This window comes from Stenella coeruleoalba (genome assembly GCF_951394435.1).
Source record: "Stenella coeruleoalba genome assembly, chromosome: 13".
Classification (NCBI taxonomy): Eukaryota; Metazoa; Chordata; class Mammalia; order Artiodactyla; family Delphinidae; genus Stenella; species Stenella coeruleoalba.
Window position 1 is genome coordinate 27673962 of NC_137159.1, and position 16369 is coordinate 27690330.

Below are 16369 nucleotides of genomic sequence, written 5' to 3' on the forward strand. Positions count from 1 at the left end.
AGTTCTATGGCATACAGAAGTCAAAAAGAAGACCCGGAAAGGGGGAAAACTCTCTCTGAAAGTTATTGGGGAAGTCTGGCTAGTAAGACTCCAAAAGGGAGAATCAGTAAGAGGCCAGGTTATTATTCATAGGCCTTCTAAGAATGTGTCCATGAGAAATATTTACGATGATTGGATGCCGGAATAAAGGAGAACACTGGCTCCATAAATGGTAACTTATTTTACACAAACAGGCTAATGATAAAAATAATGAAAATCTGATGGATTTTTGAGAGTTTCATTGACCAAACTGAGACAAAAGTGCATAACAGCTAGATGCTCATAGTTTTGATCAGTTCACTTTGGAGTCAAGCCAAGATAGCACCTGAAATGGTAAGGGACGTTTATGCAAGGTCACAAAGATTTTTGGTGGTGCATTTGGGATATAAACCCATTTCCATAAGAATTCCTTCAGAAGTCAAATGTTTGCTTGTCAAAAATAGCATGAACTTACTTCCAGGAAAAGTTCTTAAGAAAAAATAATTTGAGTAATGAACAACACTGATGTAACAGTTAATTTAAGAACCCAGAAATAGAGGTAAAGAGTAAAGCAATTATGGGTTAAGAGTCTGCATAAATTCCCCTGGAAGGGGGATATGGTCAGAGATGGCAATTTGAAAACAGTGAGTCACCAAAAGTAAAAGTTTAAATTACAAGCTGTTTTGGGGGGTCTTCAAGAGAGATTTTATAGATTGAACAACAGCCGCAGCAAGGATAAGGTATAACGCTGTCATGTAGACTGCAGCCTGAAAAGAAAGCATTGCAGAAAAGCCACATCACCCTGAATTTATATTTCCGTGCATTTGAACAGATTGGAGAGCAGTGAAGTTGCTTTCAGAGCGAGTGATGTAAGTCAGCCAGCTTGTGAATAATACGAGATATTTTTGCATTTACATTAACTTATGTCCGTAAATAATGAACTTTAACAATGAACAAAATCCATAATCCTGATAATGCTAAGAAAACTGGAAAGATACCTTTACCTTGAAAAGACAGGATAAAGAAGACAGCATAGAAATTTAGGGAGATTGCAGTTTTGGAAAAATTATATTAACATTTATTAGCTGCTACAGCTTTGAAATGTGATGATTTAAAGAAAGAAGTAGACTGTTGATTTCTAAAAGGTAATGTGTTGGCTGAAAGAGCAGAGGATCTTGTTGAGACCTAAAGTGTTCTTTTAAGGATATATTTCAATGTCGTTTCAAAAAATAAACACACTTCCCGTAACAAAACAGTGAGGTTAATGGAATAATGCAGGTGAAAGCTTTTTGGCCCGAAGGAGTTCCATCCTTTGGAACAAAGTTTTATCGTTGAACACACCATGACCCAGGCCTGTGAGTGCCAGCACAGTGGCTGTTTTTACAAGAGCTGGTACAATATTCACAGTAGTTCTGGCCTTAGCACTAGGCGAGGATCATTCTTTTTGTATCTTCCTGATTGCTTCCTCTACAGAAATGGGATAATCCCTCCTCTTCTAAACTGGAAAGTAGTTTTTTCCCTCAATAAAACTAGTTTCTTCTCCAGGTTGAGCTTTTCCAACTCTTAGAGGTCTAAAATGAATGATATGAAACATACTATATTTGCATCTATTTTTATTTAAGAGTTATCTAAGGAGATTTATCTAATTAAATAGGAATTTCCTAAGAGATGCCAAAATAAACAATCAACAAGTTTTCTTTAAAGATCTTATATAACAAGATCCCCCTAAGAGTTAAAATATAAGTAGGTATACAATTTAACTATTTGAAGATAATTTTTCTTCTTACCACTGAAGCAATAAGCAGGTAGTAGTACAATTTGGGGAAAACAATATTTCTGGCTTTTGTTTGTTTTATTTTAATTTGTGATATTCATGAGATCTTTTGTGAATCTTTTGGGTATATAGTAAAATTAATGGGTTTTTAACTTTGTATTGACTCGTAGTTTTGTAGGTTTAAAATTTTTCTTCTGGCTTTAATTTATACTATCTCCTTTTACTTTTTCATTTAGAAATAATGTATTTTTCTCAGGATTGCAATCTCAGTGCAGTCCTCTACTTTTCTATTTGTTGGACGTTCTCTTAGATGTCTACATTTTTGTCTAGTTAGTACAGTTCTAGTTTTTTATACAATTGATAAGAACTCTTTAATCTTATGAATTCTTTATATTTTCTCTTTGGAGACAAGATTTATAGGGATTTCCTTGGGCTTAAACTAGAAAGAAAAACGAATTTGCATATGAAATGTTGAAGACTTCGTTACAAAGTGGGTTAACATTATATGTATGTTTGAAATAAACTACTTCAACCAGAGCATCTAGCTGTTAACCTCCAGATTAATATCTATCATAAAATATGTGCATGCTTCCAACACATGGCATTGCCTCCTATTACTGCATGTCCAGGAGAAATTGTTTTGTCTTGTAGCAAAAGGCATTAGCTCTTTGCACATTTTTTTTTTTTTAATGACAGCTATCCAAAAATCAAGCTGAACCCTTGTATGTGAGGACAGAAAAGGACAATTTTTAGACAGGTCTAATATCCAGTTGTACCTTTCAGTCACTTAGAAGGCTTAGACCCCAGAAGCCCAAAGTCACAGGTTTTTTAGGATTATTGTGGTATATACCTCCAGTTTATAGGAAAAAAATGCGTTGTAGAAAATCCAAGTTAAATTAGGACTAAAATCCAAGTTAAATCTAGAACTAAAGTTTTACTGCCCCAAATACTTGTAAACTCTAGGTTACTGCTCTGTTGTCCATTTCATCAGTTGCAGAATATTCAAGTTAGTCTTTCAATGCTAACAAGAACATAAAACTGCATTATGTCTAAAAGCAGAACATGATTGCCAAGCCAGATCTGCGCATTACCTGAGAGTTTGGGGGGCCACCCAAGCGGCATCTACTTGTTTGCTACTGACCTTCAGTTAGACTTGCTCAAGAATTGTTACAAGGTAATAACATACACGCTTATGTACTCTTGAGTTTATTGAAAACACACAGCAAATGTGCACACACACACACACACACATACACACCAGCACACCCGCACGCACCTACTCTAGAGCCTAGAATTTTAAGAGTCAGAACTTTTTATTTGCTTCTGGATTAAGATGGACCCTGTATTTCCTCAGCATGCTAATTAGAAACTCTATAAACAATTCAAAACCAGCTTCTTAAAATTCTGTTTTACAAAAATTGATGTTAAATATTGTCCTCAGAGAGTTCTACTCTGACTTTTCAAATTGTTTTTTTCTCCCTTCATGGGATAAACAGTTAGGGTTTCTTTTTGTGTGTTTTTTATCTCTCATTGTAAAAAATCCTATCTTAAAAGCTGATTTATTATTTCTTCCTTAGCATGGGTGACATGGGAACAAAGATGATATTTCATCAGTCTTGTTTTTATTTAAGTTGAAAGGTTATATATTTCTACTATCTACTGCAATAATGCTAAATATTTTTATAGTGCTTGTAAATCTTACGACATTATATTTTTAGTTTGTATTTAAGGCATTTACTCAAAAGGGACCATACGCCTCAGTTCATGTTACTCTACCATCAGTGTGTACGGTCACTCTATTTTCTAATACTTTTAAGATTGGTTTTGGCCCCGACGTTCCTCTGCCAGATTTATTTCCTTTATTTTCCCCTATATAGCACCATTTGAGCCATTTAATATGTAATTTCCCAACTCACCTTTCATAGTTATTTTAAACATGTGTATATATTTGAAATACCGAATTGTTTTGTATTTTCTAATTTTTGCAAAAGTAGTATCGACTAAAAATCACATCCTATTCTTTTATTTTTTTTCTACACAAAATTATTGTTTTAAAATTTGTCTGTGTTGCTCCATAGAAATTATTGCTTCTGGCCACTGTCTAATATTCCACCATATGTTAATACCATGTTTTGCTTATCCATTACCCTGGTGATACATACTTAGGCTATTTTCAACACTTTATGCCCACCATAAAGCATTAATACACTCTTTCCACATGTCCCGTTGAGTAACAGTGCAGAGTAACAGTGCAGCCGTGGAATGGCTGAGGTAGAAGTCATATATATGCCTTATTTCACAGATTCCTCCCCAGAATAGCTGTACCATTTTCCCCTCACCAGCAATACTTGGAATTTCTCTCTTGCCATATCCTTTGTCACCACATGCTGTTAATCTGCATTTTAAAAAATTTATTTATTTATCTTTGGCTGCATTGGGTCTTCGTTGCTACACTCAGGCTCTCTCTAGTTGCAGCGAGCGGGGTCTACTCTTCGTTGCGGTGCGCAGGCTTCTCATTGCAGTGGCTTCTCTTGTTGCGGAGCACAGGCTCTAGGCGTGCGGGCTCAGTAGTTGTGGCTCCCAGGTTCTAGAGCGCAGGCTCGGTAGTTGTGATGCACAAGCGTAGTTGCTCCACGGCATAATTTGCATTTTAACTTCTGGAAATTTGGCATGTGTGGATTCATATGAAGTAAGGTGTTTTAATTCTGCATTGCTCTGATTCTAGAAAAGTTAGGTCTTCATATACTTTCTTGCTATTCATGTTTTCCATTCTGTGAATTGCCTATCATGACCTTCGCTCATTTTTCTATTGAGTATTCTGTGTCTTTAGAGATGTAGAAGTTTTTGTATTCAGATGTTGAGTCCTTTATTGGGTTTTAGATAATGTATATGTCTTCTACCCATCAACTGTTTTTCAGTCCGACTTTGGTATCCTTTATTGTACATAAAATTCTAATTTTTTATTAAAGTATAATTGATTTACAGTATTATGTTAATTTCAGGTGTACAACATGGTGATTCAATATTTTTATAGATTAGGCTCCATTGAAAGTTATTATAAAATATTGGCTATATTCCCCATGCCCTACAATATATCCTTGTAGCTCATTTATTTTATACATAGTTGTCTGCACTTCCTAATTCCCAGTCTGTATCTTGTCCCTCTCGCTTCCCTCTCCCCACTGGTAACCACTAGATTGTTTTCTATATCTGTGAATCTGTTTCTGTTTTGTTGTATTCATTCATTTGTCTTATTTTTTAGATTCTACTTATAAGTGATATCATTACAGTATTTGTCTTCGTCTGACTTATTTCACTAAGCATAATACCCTCCAGGTCCATCTATGTTGTTGCAAATGGCACAATTTAATCATTTTTTATGGCTGAGCAGTGTTGCATTGTGTATATATGGCACGTATTCTTTGTTCGTTCATCTGTTGATGGACACTTAGGTTGCTTCCGTATCTTGGCTATTGTAAACAATGCTGTTATAAACACTGGATGTGGGTGCATGCATCTTTTCAAATCAGTGTTTCTGTTTTCTTCAGATATATACCCAGGAGTGGAATTACTGGATTATATGGTTGTTCTGTTTTTGTTTTTATTAACATCTTTATTGGAGTATAGTTGCTTTACAATGGTGTGTTAGTTTCTGCTTTATAACAAAGTGAGTCAGCTATACATATACATATGTCCCCATATCTTCTTCCTCTTGTGTCTCCCTCGCACCCTCCCTATCCCACCCCTCTAGTGGCTACATCAGTTAACATTCCCACCAACAGTGTACCAGGGTTCCCTTTTCTCCACATCCTCGCCAAGGCTTGTTCGTTTTGTTCTTTTTTATGATAGCCATTCTGACATGTGTGAGGTGATCTCTCATTGTTGTTTTGATTTGCATTTCCCTGATGGCTAGTGATGTTGAGCATCTTTTCATCTGCCTGTTGGCCATCTGTATGTTTTCTCTGGAAAAATGTCTATTCAGCTCTTCTGCCCATTTTTTTAAATCAGATTTTTTATATTAATAAATTTATAATTTTAATATAGTTAAATTCATCACTTTTGCCTCATACAATGTATGTTTCTTTATTTTTCAAAGATCTATTTCATCTCTTAGCCTGAAATCACAAATATATTCCCGTGCAATTTCTTTTGTTCTCTCTAGATTTTATTTTTCACATTTAGATATTAAAACTATTGTATTTTAGTTTTGTACATTAGGTGGAATTATATAACATAATGGTTAATAGAATGATTTCTGTGGGGTTTAAGTTCCAGCTCCACCATGTACTTCTTAGGCTAGCCATTTTATCTCTCATACCTCAGTTTTTCCACCTGTAAAATGAGGATAATAGTTTATGCCTTGTGGATTTTTTTGTGAAGATTAGGTGAGCTATATAGGACTGGGTACAACATAAGTGATATCACTAGGTTAAGATCCAGTCTCATATCTCTTTTTTTTTTTTTTTTTTTTTGCGGTACGCGGGCCTCTCACTGCTGTGGCCTCTCCCATTGCGGAGCACAGGCTCCAGACGCGCAGGCTCAGCGGCCATGGCCCACGGGCCCAGCTGCTCCGCAGCACGTGGGATCCTCCCGGACCGGGGCACGAATCCGTGTCCCCTGCATCGGCAGGCGGACTCTCAACCACTGCGCCACCAGGGAAGCCCTCATATCTCTTTTGAAAATGAGACTGTTTCCCCAAAAGCTGTAATTCAACTTCCTCCATTGGACTATGATTCCATCTCTTTCATGTGCCGACTTCCTCTCTGTATATAGCTCTATTTCTAGGCCACCTGTTTGATTTGTTTTCTTGTTTGCTGTTTCTTCCAAGGGCATCACACAGTTCTTATCTATCATGACTTCCCAATATATCTTAATGTGTAGGGCACATTCTCCATTTTGAGCTTATTTTTCAAAACTACCTTAGCTGTATGGAGAACTTTATTCTTCCAGATACATTTTATTTTATTTTAATGTTTTTTTAGGAGATAGAGCAATCTGCTCTTTTTTTTTCTTTCTTTTTTTTTTTTTTTTGGCTGCGTTGCGTCTTCATTGCTGCGTGTGAGCTTTGTCTAGTTGCAGCGAGGGGTGGGGCAGGAGGCTACTCTTTGTTGTGGTGCACAGGCTTCTCATTGCAGTGGCTTCCCTCGTTGCGGAGCACAGGCTCCAGGCTCGTGGGCTTCAGTAGTTGTGGCTCGTGGGCTCTAGAGTGCAGGCTCAGCAGTTGTGTTGCACCAGCTTAGTTGCTCCGTGGCATGTGGGATCTTCCTGGACCAGGGATTGAACCCATGTTCCCTCCATTGGCAGGCAGATTCTCAACCACTGCACCACCAGGGAAGTCCCCCAGATACATTTTAGAATCACTTTTTTATGCTGTCCCTCAAAAAAAAAGAGCTTGGCCTTGTATTACAGTTGCATTTAATTTTATAGATTAATATAAGGACATTTATATTATTATAGTAAGTCATCTCATCCATACTTGTGATATATATTTCTTTTACTCATGTGTCTTCTAATAAAGTTTTCATTATGAAGATTTTCTGCATAATTTATTAGGCGAAACCCCACACTCTCTATAGGTTTTGTTACTATGGTAAATTCATCTTGTATTGTATCTAGATATTGATGGTATGGAGGAACACAATTGATTTTGGTGCATTAATTTTTTTCTAGCCCCTATGTTGAGCTCTTCTCTTAGATTTAATAGCTTATTGATTTTCCTGTGTTTCCAATGAAATACATAATCAAAACAATCTATAAATATGACATTTTTATCTATATTCTTCTAAACCTTCTCTCTCTTTCTATTTCTCTCAATACACAGCTCCAAAAAGGTCAGTTCCAATAGACCAGTAATGTTAGAAATCTTTATCTCAATTCTCTCCTTAAAGGAAATGCTAATTTTTTAAAAAAATTAGTCGTATAATAATTTGTGTTAGTGTATACATGTGCCATGTATTTTTGGTATATAGCCTTTATCAAGGAAAGATAGTTATTATTTGGATCTAGTTTTATAAAATTTACCCTACCCAATAGATTTTGAACCTCATGGGATGCTTTTTATCTCTTCTATCTAAAAAGAATGATGATATGATTTTCTCCTTTTATTTAACTAATACAGTGAATCACATGATTTGACTGGCTGATACCGAACCAACCTTGCATTCTCAAGGATAAACCCACTTGACCAAATCGTATTATAGTATAGATTAGCTTCTGCTGTATTACAAACCACCTCAAAACTTAGTGGCTTAGGGAGATCAGCTTGGTGCTTTGTGACCACCTAGAGGGGTGGGATAGGGCGGGTGGGAGGGAGGGAGACACAAGAGGGAAGAGATATGGGAACATATGTATATGTATAACTGATTCACTTTGTTATAAAGCAGAAACTAACACACCATTGTAAAGAAATTATACTCCAATAAAGATATAAAAAACAAAACAACAACAACAAAAAACTTAGTGGCTTAAAATAGCAATTACTTGGCAACTTGGGACTGGATTCATCTGGGTAATGTTTTACTTTTGGTTTTATCTGGGCTCCTTCATGCAGTTTTAGTCAACTGATGGATCAGCTGAGTGAGAGCTGGTCTGAGACAGCCTCACTCACAGGTTTGGTGGTTGGCATGGACAGTGGGAGCACCTGGTCCACTTGTCTTCAGAACCTAGTGGGCTAGTCCTCGGCAACTGAGCCATCAAGCTCTTTTGCTATTGTCTCATCATGTGGGTTGAGTATGCCAAAGCCCAGTCCTGCTGAAGTGGTGACTCAGGAATGAGGGTGTCAGAAGGGGATTGTGCCATAATTTTTGAAACATCCTATCACAATGTTTTTAATATACCTTAAAACTCTGTGGAATAATATTGTATTTAGGCTTTTGACTTATATTTTTAACAAGGAAAATTTGATTGTAATGTTTTTTTATATTGCCCCTGTTTGGTATAATATTCTTCTTGCACCTCTAGCCCCATTATTCTAGCTTGGGGTACTTAAAATGTATTGAAGGGGATAGAAATGAGTATTGCATCTTAAATAAAATAGTCTTGGACAAGTGGTTCCCACTTATCACTGAGGTTGTTCAACAGGCTGCACTCTCACAGTGGACTATTGAACCCTTATGCACACCAGGCATTACATCTCACTTATACCTTACTAGCGTTCTTGTGCTGGTTCCTTGATTTTAATTTAAAAAGTAATAAGTCCTTGAAAAAATACAAAGTAAGAAGCAAAACCCCTCCATCACCCTAGTCTCTTTCCCTCACAGGGGAAGCAACTATAAAGTTAAGATGTCAATTAAAAAATATTTACAAGATGAAAATGATTCTTAAAAGTCCTTGGGGGCATTTAATGGTTGAAGGGTATGCTGAAGAAGGTAAGTAACAGTTTGACCTCCAATCCAGAGACTATTGGCAATAAGTGTAAACAGTGCTCTAACAACATGGCCTAATAGAACTATAGAACTAAAGAAAAAGCTAGGATTAGGATTATTGGGCCTGAATTCACATTGTTCCTAATGAAGAACCTTAAAATCATGAAATATTGACTGATCTCTAATTCTAAGTCATTCCAGAATGCTATTTTCTATGTCGAGGAGTGGAGTTTGAGAGACAAATAAGAAGGAATAAAGTCCAGTTTGGTTTTAAAGAATCATGGAGAAATGAAGATTATTTCTTTCATAATTTCCCTGTAGATAGAGCTCTTCTATGACTGACTGTTTCACTAAAGCAGGGAAATACAGGGTGTTATCCAGAAAATCATATCAGTTTACTTCCAGTCAGTCCTCTTCTGGGCAAACACATCTTTAACTTCATTTGTATTATATAGTATTTTAAATTATGAATTGTTTTGTCTTCTCAGGTCAGTTTCTTTTAGCCACGTGGGTTTGTTCTCTGTTTATTCCTTCCTCCTTCCCTCTCTTCCTTCTTCTCTCCTGTACTCCCTTTTTTATTTGTGAATTGGAAAGACGATTTCCTTATATATGCTAAACTATGCAATAGCAAAACCCCAAAATATAACTAACGTTTTATGAAGAAGACAATAATGAAAAAAAATTATAGTGGAAAAATCTTAGGAAACTGGAAGGAATTTGGGGGGTCTTTCTGTCTCGAAGTAGATTTGGAATGTGAATTTCAGGTTCTCTTTTTTAATGCAGGGTTGCTAGTTGAGCCTTTATTTTGTTTCCAGAAAAACAATCAGCTTACATATTTTTTTAACAAGGTTTTCTTCACCTTTGGAAATTAGTAATGATTAAAAAGAATATTATATAGTTAAGCGATGTCTAATTTTTTTCCTCATGGGTTCACCGTAGTTCAGGTTATAGCCCTGATCTGTTTAATCCTCCAACAATCCTGAGAGAGGGAGCAAAGGGGCAGATGTTCTTTACTCATTTCACAGATGAGAAAACTGAGGTTCAAAGATTCAAAGTGAGGTTAAGTGCTTCTGCCAAGGTCATTCTCTGAGGTGAAGCCGGAGCCAGGAATAGCACCTCATCCTCTCGTTTTCTCTCATGTGATTCTCCATCCGCTGACCCACTCTCACTATAAAAACACACTGTACCAGGCCTCACACAATCCCTGAAACGTCCTTTTAGTAGGACACTATGGTAGTGACAAGATTGAACAGATATAAAGAATGCTGTAAAAAAGGACCTGTCTTTTTTGTTGACTCCATCCCATAAACTTCCACAGCCACACTGCATGAGAAACATGAGACATCCATTAAGATCATGTTCCCATTAGTTCCCAAAATCTAGCTAGAACTAGATTTGGCAGAAATTGAAGACACATCTTGTGGCCTGACTGCTGAAAATGAGTGTCTCAGGAGTCAGAGAGGCATCGCTGCTCAACGAAGTCAAGAATGCCCTTTGCTAATTGTTTCTCCTCCATTTCTGAGGGAATATAAATTCATGATCGGCACCATATATTATACTTCAATACTATTCACCATCCATCTTGTACGTATTTGCAGGAAAGAATGTTGCCCAAGTCATTATATCCCGCCATGATTCACAGTCGTATGACCTTAGGTGGCAGCTCAGCAGGAGCTTACCGGTGCCTTAAATCATCCCTGTTGTGGACATACAAGAGCGTGACCTCCGACTTCCCAAGCTGTCTCTTCGTGAAATGAAAATGGAACTGAGAGTTTAGGGGAAAGTTTTGAAAGTGTCTGGCTCTTGTAGTCATCTAATGAGGTCCTCATTTCTAGCTGCTAAGCATGCCCTTTAATTGGTGGTCACTCGAAAATCAATGATAATATAACTGTCCAACTCTTTGGAGCTGTTTTTCTCTCTGCTTTCTATCCTGCAAGTGCACGATAAAAGAAACCACCCATTCAGCCATTATCTTGTGTCACTTACTATTATTCAGAGATCAGTCTTCCTTTATGTGCTCTTTCAGGAAAGACCTGGGTTGTATTTTTCACTTGCCTTTCAGGCAGAGAGTAGAGTCCTTGGCACAGATTAAGTCCTCAAAAATGTTAGATGCGTGGATGGGTGGGCAGTGGATTGCAGCACATGAGCAACTACAGTAACATTGTGATTTTTTACTGTACATGACAAGGAAATGACCTCAGTTGGGGAAATAAATGCCTAGCACATATGCCACCACTTTCCCCTTCCATCTTCATTACAGTCCTTACTAATCTATTATGACATTTTTTCCCATTGGGTCTAGACATGACCTCAGGATGCTTGTAGAATATAAACAGTCCTGTGCAATGTAAACCTTGTATAATGTAAACAATGCTTTACTGTTTGATTTGAGTTGGGACACGAGAAGAATCCTATTTTCCGTCCATAACATAGACGTTGGGAATAACAGCTAATGCTTATGTAAACATATAGATTCATAGGATAGAAAAAATAATTTTTAAGAAATGACCTAGTACAGACTCAGGGGGAAAATATATGTTAACTTGATTATAGAAATTTGGTTCAGCCACTCAGCTTCAACCTTCAAAAATCATGTCACTTTTTATTTTAAACCAACATGTGAATCCAAGGTATAGCAAAATAAACCATAAACCTTGCAGAACAGGGCCCTTCTAGATACGATCTCGTTAGGACCTGATCCTCCATGGTTGTATCTACACAGAGGGGTAATGCCAGGTCCCCTCCTGGGAAGTTGAATTGGAGGAAGAGATAGACATAGAGGTACTACGGATAATTCTAGACTGACATGGTCATCAAGAAGTCCTATGAAAAATAATTTCTGGTGAGTATAGAGTAAATCAGCAATGAGAAATGGAGAGGATTGGAATTAAGTAGACTCATCACTAGTCCGTGGTTATTACCAGTGTACCAGTTTAGCAATGAATTACTCAAGGTAGTTGATGCTAGGTAGTCTAACAAACACTCCTGAAAGCCAAGTGTCTTAACTTAATAAATGTTTATTTCTCTTGTCAGAGACCAGTGTGAATTAGGTGGTTCGTTCTTAGCAGATTGCTTTCAAGTAGTGAATCAGGAACCCATGCCCCCTCCACCTTGAGGTGTTGTCTTAAATGCATGACTACCTAAACGACAGCAGAAGGGAACATGGGCAATCATGCATAATATCTCCTGGCTGGGCCTGAAAGTGGTAGACCCATACCCTTTCAACAAGAATGCAAAAACTTGACCTCTGCCTGGCTCCAAGGGAGGTTAGAAAAGGTCATTGTTCTGTGTGTCCAGGAAGAGGAGAATGAAATGCATCTCACTGTGTCATCCATAGCTGAAGGCGGGTAATCTGTGAGAGAGAGCAATGTTTGCAGATGGTGATACATGAAGATTGAGGAAGATTGATTTATCAATCATTGAGGAGTACTGTTCCATCTAACTGAGTTCGGAATGGTAATAAAGTCATCCGCTGAAAACTTACCCATCTAGTTTGTGTGCAAGATATTATGAATTATAGTCTTACCGTTAATTTAGCAGACCCACAAATATTTACATCTACCAAGCACCGTGCTGGCGACTGCCGCTTACCAGTACTTCTTTCCTGGGCCCTGGATAATTTCCAGTAGCTGGTATCAGGATCTAAGCTATCCACTTGATGTGGACACTCGTCCCCTTATAGCCCTCTCACAGGAGCCTTTAACCATTCGTGGCCAAAAACAAAGGAAATGGGCAAGAGTTACTGCTCTGCTTATCAGAAAGTGTCTCCTAGAGTCTTGTCTCCTAAATTATTTTTCTGGCCCCTTTATAGTAATTCTTTCTTTATTCACATTTCTTGGCCTATTGAACGCTATAATCAAATCCTCCCTCAATTTTCTTTTTTCTGAAGTATATAAAACTACATTTTCTTCAGCCTTTTTTAAAAAAATTGATAATTATCTTGTTTATTTGTATTTGGAAAATCTAATGAGATCACATATTTAAAAATCACATACTATCAAAAGATAAATAGTAGTAGTAATTCCTTCTGGAATATTTTTGCCCCTCATCCAACCAACGTTAGGTCCCTTACCCCTTTTCTTAGGAACTTTTATTAATTTCTTATGTGTCTATCTGAAGTTTTTTGTGGCAAAGGTACATGTGTATGTTTCAGAGGTTACTGTTGTCATGAATTCACAGAAGCCAGAGCCTGGAAAACATTAAGTGGTCCTGAGCACCCCATTTCCAATGAGAGAGCGTAGCAGTGCTCAAACGGCTGGGTGTCCTATAATTCAACTCAATTCTGGCACTATCTACCTGTAGATAGCATCAGATCTCACATGTTAAGGGCTCACTCAGTCCAGCAGGAATGCACACACACACTTCAGGTGCCAGTCACCAAGTATATGTTGTCACCTGTGCTTCTGACCCTTGTGCCACAGATCAGAGGTTCCAACGACCCCCTTCTTAGCTTTAATTAATTTGCTCAAGTGACTCATAGAACTCACAGAAATATTCTATTAACTAGATTAACCGGTGTATTATAAAATGATAAAACTCAGCGACAGCCAGGTAGAAAACATGTATAGGATGAGGTATGGGGAGAAAGCATGGAAGCCCACTCTCCCCAACTCTCCATGTGCTCACCAACTGGGAAGCTCCCTGAACCCTGTCCTTGGGGGTTTATGGAGGCTTCAGTACACAGGTGTGACTGAATAACTCATTGGCCATGGGCGATTGAGCTCAATCGTGAGTGGCTCTTCCCTGCCCTGAGGGCAAGAGGGTGGGACTGAAAGTTCCAACCTCTAATCACAAGGTTGGCTCCACAGGCTGCCTGCTCCCATCCTTAGGTGCTTCTGGAAGATCACCTTGTTAACATAACAAAAGACACCATTATCATCTCATCACATAGGAAATCCCAAGGGTTTTAGAAACTCCGTGGCAGAAACTGGGACACAGACCAAAAATATAATTCTTATTACTCCTAAATCACAGTTATCTAGGTAAATGTTTGTATCACCCCAAACAGGCAGTAGTCACCAGGGAAAATAAGTTAATTGCCAGTCTTTTCTATTAATTTTTAAAAATCAGATTTAAGAAAATTTTTTTAATGGCCAGTGAAAATGTCTCTTACTTTAGCTCTTGCCTTTTTCTCCTTATTATTTATTTTTTCAATTTTTAGTTTAGTTTTGAAAAGTGTCTTTAAGTTATTTTAAGGTTAGAACCGAACCTTCCAGGGTTAAAAAAATATTGCGTCTCTTGAAAGAGATTATTTTAGACTTAGTGAAATGGATTTGATGCTAGAGAACATGTGACATCATACATTTGACCTTTTTGAAATGGTTTACATTATATCAGCTACATTTTAAGTCCAGCAACTGTAACCAAAAAAAAGAAAGAAAAAACCCTACTAATGAAGGCAACTTTGCAGATTGATGGCATTAGATTATCAATTAAGATCTCAGTTTTAAACCAGATTTTTCCTCTAAATAGTGATCCAAAGAACACTAGTTTTACGGTCATTCTAATTAGTCAGACAGCCTTCTGATTGTTTAGTGCCTTCACTTGAAGTTTGTTAAATATTTTGACGATCACCTATGCTCCCATGGGACATTAGTGAATGTGAAGTCAACAAAAAAGAAATGTAAGAAAAAGGAATTTGTAGTAAAATAAATGAGAAATCCTGGGTTCAGTAAATTTAAACATGTTTCGTGACTGGAGGACTTTTGAGATGTGGAATGAGCTCTAATGTGCTCTGTGAATTTCACTGTTAAGTAGAGTTTTGTCTGAAGTGTTTTTAAACTTTATTTGGCTCTACAACCCTTTGTCAGTGGAACATTTTAAAGGACTCTTTGTTTCTAGCAACTTTGGAAAATGCTGTTCTGGTCTCAGTTAAGCCCTTGAAATCTTAGCATTTGGAAGGAGATCCACACACAAGCTCATCCAATCTCTGGTACAGAAATGTACCATGTATCCACGCTATAGGCTCACTCAGCTGTGGATGAGTATTTTGATAACAAAATGCCCACTACCCATAAATCAGCTGATTCTATAGTCGGAATGCTGGTCTGTTAGGAGGTTTTAACTTTTTAAGTGCCTTTTACTATTAGAAAATTTTAAGTTTTAAAATTTTGTCTGTTGGACCTAGATCTGATCTCTGGATTAAGATAAGTCCTACTCAAGTAAAAGAATCCTTATTTTTCAAGGATGATTTGTACATGAAAAAAAAAATCCATATACTTAAAATCATCTGTAAATAGTGACTGAAGAGTAATTGAAAATACATTTGAAAAGAATTTTCATTTATGTCAAAATATGTTATTATATAAACGAATCCAGTATATTTTCTCTTATAGCCAGTAAAATTTAGGTTAAATTTTAATTAAGCACAAGTGCTACAAGTAAAAAAAAGAATTACATTCTGTTTCGAGTGATTATTTCAGCAAAACTGGTTTATGGGACAGTAAACTGTCCTTGACTGCATGTTCAATGTTAGCAGCTCAAACAGGCTAATTCTGGTAAAAATTCAACAGTTTTCCAAGGCCTTCTCTTAATTATTTGATACTCAATTGTTTTTTCTTTTACTTCTATTGTATCTCTTTTTTAAATTGTTAACTACACATCCTCATTTATCAATGGCTTTGTATGTTTAACCCAGCAGATCTCTGGTATTATTTACAATGGCTTCATGATATTATATCTTTAAAATTCAGAATTTCACTTTAAAGTTGATTTGAATTTTATTTCTATTATACGGTATTATGTTTGTGTTATGAATCCATCAGTGAGTAATTTTCTGAAACAGGATGAGCAGTTTGCTGACTTAGAAGGGCTGGAATCTATAGACACCTTAAAATTAGGATGTAGATAACGAATAGTTGGATGACAAGAAACCCTGTTATATGAAAACAGGAATGATCCTTTATTTGTGAAGTAGTGTTCCTAGTCAAGCCAGAAGGCTGTTCCATTAAAGGTTTAGCATTTTATTGATTTTAGTAGTAAGGGTAAGGATAAGTGGTCTTCAGCCCGTCACAATCTTCCACCCAACCTTTCTTCATATGAATTTCCTGCAGTAGAAAAATTAGACAACCAGGCTGAATGATTGAGTCCCTGACTATGACTAGCAATGAACTACTCAGCCCTGGCTTCCTGGGCATGCCATCCTTCAAAAACAGCCTGCCAGATGGACTCTCAATCCCCTAGCTTGGCATTCAAGATACTCATACTCTAATCC